The sequence below is a fragment of the Anser brachyrhynchus genome, assembly GCF_964034855.1.
Source record: "Anser brachyrhynchus genome assembly, chromosome: 12".
NCBI lineage: Eukaryota > Metazoa > Chordata > Aves > Anseriformes > Anatidae > Anser > Anser brachyrhynchus.
Window position 1 is genome coordinate 11398324 of NC_137707.1, and position 6734 is coordinate 11405057.

The window sequence follows — 6734 nt, forward strand, 5'->3', positions numbered from 1 at the left end:
CATCCTCACCAACCCATCCCTCAAGCTCCAGTGCCTCAAACCTATTGTATAAGGGCGCCTGGGGAGGCAAGGCGGAAGGCAGGGGGCTCACCTGTGATGCTGAGCAGGGACCTCTTTCCATTCCTCTTCAACACTTAGGTCCCTTCCCTCTGCCCAACAGCTACAGGGCAGGGAGTCCACCACTATTTGGGGTGTATCACCCCAGTGCCTTTCTCACAGGCATAGCAGGCATAGCACCAGTCTAACTCCCGATCACACTCCATGATGGTCCTTAATTTCTCCACCTCCTCCTTGAGCTCTGCTACCAGGCTAGTCAAATCCTCCACCTGCTCGCACCTCACCCAGACTGTATCTCTGCCACCCACCATTGGCAGCCACATGCTCAGGCACTCCCTGCAGACAGAGACCTGAACAGCCAAATTTTTGAGCAGGCAGTCAGTCTGGTTTGCCACAGTCTTTTTGCCAAGAGCTTTCTGCTCTTGCTAAGGGAGTCTAGGATCAGACCATGGCTATGTGTTTCAAGGAACCGTCGGTGAGAGTTCAGCAACATTCATGAATGTATGGAAATGTGTGAGCAGGGTGGGGAAAGGAGATGGGTGTCTACAGGATGCAGGAAAACAGGGGCAGGTGTGGGACAGTGTAGGTCAGCTTACAGAGGAGATGGCAGAGGGCACTGGCAAGGCTGGAGGCCCCAACAGGACAGAGGTCTTTGTCCCCTTGGCTATGGGTGATGTCTCTGCCACTGTGGCCTATGAGGAGACACGTTGTCCTCGTGACACTGGGGCCTCGTTGCCTCCTTGCCACTCTGTGGACAGGCCCTGTGGTGTCACACCCTTTTCCTTCACCCACCATCACATACCCCACATCTCACTGCCTCATGGGTGAGGGACAGGACTTCTCTTCCCAGGGCTGTGGTCAGGGTTTGACCTTTCTGCTTTGTCCAAACCAAGGCTTTTCTCAGCACCACAGCCACCTGCACAGTGCCCTCGTCTACCTGTAATCATGGCTTCCAGCCAATCTATCAATTCCATGGGGAAGCTTTGTCTTTAATGACCTTCAGTGGGGCCAATTTAATGCTCCAAGAAACTTGAGCTCCTTGAGAGATTTCTTCAATCTTTTCTCAGTATCTGAGGTACCAGAGCACCAAATACACCATAGGGTCATTAAAACGCAGAAAGGCCTAACAAGCTCTGTCTCGACAATTTTCTTCAAGCTTTTAAATCTTGTACACCTAATTAGTGAGGTTCTGGGAGGGTAGTTAAAGAGGAAAACTTCAATGAGCACTTGATAAACAGGTATTTTTCATTGGTCTTCAGTTTAGGCAAATAGTGACAGCAGCATTCCCTGAGCTGAATAAGGACAAACTTAGACTGCTGAAAGTGGCTGATCCAGCCAGCCAGCTTTTAACCCAGCAAAGAGTGTACCTGTTCAAGCCATGGGCTGCCAGCTTCTTCAGGAGAATATTGTGGGAGACCATGTCAAAGGTTTTGCTGAAGTCTAGGTAGACTACGTCAACAGCCTTTCCCTCATCCACCAGGTGGGTGACCTGGCCATAGAGGCAGATGAGGATGGTCAGGCAGGACTTGCCTTTCATGAACCCATGCTGACTGGGCCAGATCCACCTGTTGTCAGAAGTGCCCCTGTGGCTTCTGGAGAGGCCTGTGGTGGAGCAGGCCTGAAAGATTTTGTGGAGGTAAGAGGGCCTCAGGTACTGTTGATGCCGCTGCCACACTGACTGTGAAAACATTCATGTTAAGCCCTTATTCTACTTCTTACCACTAACTAATAGCCCTAACTGATCCCCTACATGCTACCCCTTCTTCTGACTGGAATCCACCCCCCTTATTGTTAACTTCTCCAACCTTAACTCAAAGAAAAAAAAAACAGAGCCCTAACACATTATGTTTATTCTATAGGTCACCTTAATTGTTAGCATTAATCCCAATCATTGAATTTCCAGCCTTAACCCCAGCCCTCACCACAGCCCTAAACAGAACTCTGACCCACAAAACTTACCCTTATCCCAAATCTTGACCATGTCCCTTGAGCCAAACACCAAACCCTTCCTCTAAGCCCTTGCCAAACCCTTAACCCGGGAAGGCAACCTCTAATCCCTAATCCCTAACCTGAACACCTAATCCCTGAAGCCCTTCAAACCACACACAGCCCCCCTCACCTTCAACCCCACTCCTACCCTAACTGAAGCTGTTTGGCCCTTTGGGGCAGGGAGTAGTTGCATGGCTTTGGAGGAGGAAGGTGAGGTGACATGCACCTGATCAGTTCATAGGCCACAAGGAAGAGATGGCGGGGAATGCCATGATGAGGTCAGCTGTGCCTCAGGGTCACGGACCAGCAGGAGGCACATGGCTGTAAAGGTAACCATGAGGCCACTTCTGTCTCTGGCCTTGATAGGCCAGCAGCAGGAACGTGGTATGGAAAGGGACTAGGAGGTCACTTTTTATGGAGAAGCAGGTAGGTCAGACTTTGACTCATGGTGAGGATCTGTGTGTTCATGCTCAGATCTATCAGTATCCTCGATAGGCAGCAGATGTCACCTGCCTGGCACACTGACTGTGAGATCCCCTACGTACCTGGTAGGTCCCATACAGGAAGAGGGCCTGGATATGAGTCATCATGTCCCTTCCACCTGAGTACATAGCTGCACAGCAGGAGGCACATGGCTTACGCAAGAAGCTGAAAAGCCAGCAAGAGGCATATATCTTGGAAGACCATGGAGAGCTTACTTCGGACTGGTCTGCTGAAAGGCCACAGGAAGGCTGATGGGACAGGATGCCTACTGGAAGGGTGGTTTTCAAGATGATGGAGCTTTCCTTGCTAATGGAAAACAGCATGAAGGGAAAGACTGCCACAAAGTGCAGCTTGGAAGGTGGGGACTGGGCTTGAGGAGGAAATGTCACTCAAAGAATGTGGAGAGGAGCCTACACAGGAGCCAGCAATCTGGCAGCTTGGGAGATCCCAGGGTCAGAGTGAGGTTGGGAGCAGAGGGTGGTTAAAGTCTTCAGAGAAGCAGGCACAGGCATAGGAGAGTGTTGAACAGCCAGTGCTGGAGACAGCCAGGGGCCCTCCCGGTGCCTGGCCAGCCCTCAACAGAGCTGTGGTCCTTGTACTCTCTGCTGTGACTGTTGTCTCCTTCCACTGAGGCCCATGAGAGGAGCACTGGCTTCTTACAGCCTAGAGGACTGTTGCCTTTTCTCCCCACAAAGAGCCCGGGAAGTAGCCTGTTGCTCTCCTCCACTCAGAATTGCACACCATACCCCACCACCCCTAGCAGCAGACCCTGAGTATCCCTTGAAGGAAAGGATCCCCCTTGCCAGGGGATGAGGGCCAGGGCTTGGCTGTTCTGCTTGGTGAACAACATAAAGGGCTTTTACTTGCCATCAGAGCCGCTTCCACATTTGGTTTTCCCCCTGTAACCAATGCTTCTGACCTCCTACCTCACCATTCCCCAGGGATGGGCGCCTTGTCCGGTCGTTCCCTCCACGGTCTCTTCAGTGACGGCCCTCACGGGGCCCACTAATGCTTTCTGAAAGGAAAGTAGGAAGGTTTGCAGAACCTGGGAGGTTTGCGTCTGACTTCCTTCTTTCGAGCCTTGTTCCATCTTCCAGCACCCGCAGTTCAACAACTGGGCACCAGAGGGCTCCTTATCGCGCAAAAACTCTCTAAGAAGCCAGGACTGTGCGTAATACCCTCAAGCATTTGATACCTGTGCAACTAATGAGAGGATTTCAGGGCTGTAGTGTAAGGCAGAAGATTTCAATACTAAATACCAATCATAAAGGATTTTTTTTTTCTTCCCACACTCCTTCGTTTTTCTGTTTAGAGATGAAGTGGTATCAGCAACTGATAATGATCCTGAGTGTCTCCCAGTAGAGTCTGAATATGCAGGGAAATCAGAACCCTTTCTGTCAGACACTGTATGGGTGGTCTTCGTCCCTACCCGCCAAGCCCACCGTGTCTCTCATCAGTCACCCAGGACTTGATCAGCTTTGCTAAAATCTGGGCTTTCTCCACTAAATTATATAACTACTTCTTTAAGACTGTTAGCACATTAGCCTGATTTTCTTGGAGAAGGACCAGCCTGCAGACAGAGAAGGATGCTTCTTAACTGCCAACAGACCAAAACAAAGGAACATGCAGTTCAATAAAAAGTAAAAGCCATTCTTCAGCTATACCTTAAATCCACATTACCTCTGCAGAAGAGGACAGATCTCTCAGGAGCTGTGAGCTGTAGCCCCAAGGACATCTTCATGGAGCCCAATGGGACAAACCAAGGAATACCTTGGGTTGGGCCTCTGCTGCTGAGCTGGGTCAGGTTCCTGGGCTGGAGGGAGCTCCTGACAAGCGGGCAGTGCTGCAGACAGACAGCTCTGCCCAGGAGCAGCCCCTCTGCACAGCACAACAGGACTGTGGGCTCTGACTACAGTCACCAAAACAGAAAGGAATTAATGGCAGCAGAATGAGTGTGGGGGCAGAGGAGAGCTCAGTGCAGAACAAATCTTCACAGCTCTTGGTATGGTAAGTTTCTTGCTGCAAGACAGTGCAGGTGAGGTTCCTAGAAGGGTGTCCTTCAGCTGGTACACCTCTGAATGGACAGGACCTGCCGGGATGTCTCATGGCTTGTGCAGCATGGAGGAGAAGGTGCTGCAGGGCAGGGCTCCCCTGCCCCATATCCAGGGGGACAGGGCACAGTGGTTCCTTCGCTCTGGGTGGGCTGCAGACTGTGAAGCTGGGGTGCAGGCAGGGGTGGCCAGGGCTGTGGTGCAGAGCAGGGTCCCTGCTGTGCCCCAGGGGCTATGCACCGGGGCAGGGCCTCTGCCGCCTGCCAGGCTCAGCACTCAGCCTGTCGAAGGAGCTGACCAGAGCGCTGCGGGGAGAATATGGCCAGAATATGACAAATATTTTCCCATTTGCAGTCTAACTTATCAGTTCCTTTAAGAGCGATACATCTTTGAAAACATGTCCAATAACATTTTTTTAGAGTCTAAATTCACTATTTCCCATTCTTGAGTCTCTACTTCAATAGATACATTAAAGGGGGTCTCCCCCACACAAATTTCCCAAACTTACACTTGTGGGAATCAGGACACCAGTCAAAGGTATTTCCTTTTGGGCATGCTCAGGGAAATGTGCACAAACCCAGCAATCAGCTTGGTTAGCTATTCTCATGATTCTCTCTATTAGTTCAAAATGTGTATTTTGATCCCACAGGTTTGCTGATTCAATCGATTTACCCATTATACTCACTCCCAAAAAGACCCGAATAATTGTAATATATTGTTCTTGCCTCAATAATCCTAATAACATAAATCAGTACCAATAGTTGTTTGGTTAAATAGTTTGTTTCAACTTCAAGTTATTCTCTTAACTACTAGTCAAAGCAGAGACCGTGGTTCCATCTACCATGTTGCCGTCACTTACTGCTGTGTGCGTAGTTAGTAAAACTTGAAATGGTCCCTTCCACTTTTCTTGTAGTGGTTCAGAAGTCCAGGATTTGATGCACACTCAATCTCCAGCATGGAATGGGTGTGCTGGAGATTCAAGACCTAAAGATTTATTCAAAACTACGTATTTGTTCAATCCCTGCAAGGCTCTCCCAAGAGCAATCAGGTAATTTCTTGCATCATTTTCCCCTTGCACTGACGTTTATCCTGGCAATCCTGGCGTTTGGCACGGTCATCCATACATTAGCTCGTACGGACTGAAAAGGCCATCTTTGTAACCCTTCTCCGGACACCTGCCAATAGTTTCACGTCTGTTTTGTAGTGTGGTGCCCAGAACTGCACGCAGTACTCGAGGTGAGGCCGCACCAGAGGGACAATCCCTTCCCTCGACTGACTAGCGATGCCGTGCTTGATGCACCCCAGGATACGGTTGGCCCTCCTGGCTGCCAGGGCACGCTGCTGGCTCACGTTCAGCTTGCTGTCAACCACAACCCCCAGATCCCTCTCTGCGGGGCTGCTCTCCAGCGTCTCGTCGCCCAGTCTGTACGTACAGCCAGGGTTGCCCCGTCCCAGGTGCAGGACCTGGCACTTGCTCTTGTTAAACTGCATAGGGTTGGTGATTGCCCAGCTCTGCAATTTGTCCAGATCTCTCTGCAAGGCCTTTCCACCCCTGATAGAGTCAACAGCTCCTCCCAGTTTAGTATTGTCATTTAGAATTTAGTGGGATGTACTAAAATGATAATGACGGTAGCATTGTATAAAAATCAACAAGGAAAGTCGTGAGGTGGGCCAGCATTGTGGAAAACAACCTGGTATCCAGACTTGTGCAATTCTGAAATAAACAATATCTCAACTTAGTCTGTTTATTTGATTTATTGCATACCAGGTGATGAATCTGAATGTTTTATCAGACAACACTAAGAGGACATCAAGCAGCTAGGGGCAGGATCTGCCCCACTGGGCAACTGTCCAGGTCCTGGGGATGGCACTGTTCCCCCTCGCTTTCCGCTTCCGAGTTCCCACAACCATCCCAGCTGCAAGGGAAGTGGAGCACAGCCTCAGCTGGCTCACCCCCAGGGACAAGCATCACCCTCCCAGACATGGCGAGTCACCACACACAAGGACTGGAATGCAAAGGCAGACAGTGGCTGGAGCCTGCAACAGACATGGGACAGGGCCTAACAGGATAAATAATCCTCAAAACCAGCTTGATGGCAGCATCTTCCCACCCAGTCCCACTGCTAAAGTCCATCCCCAGGGCAAGCAACACTT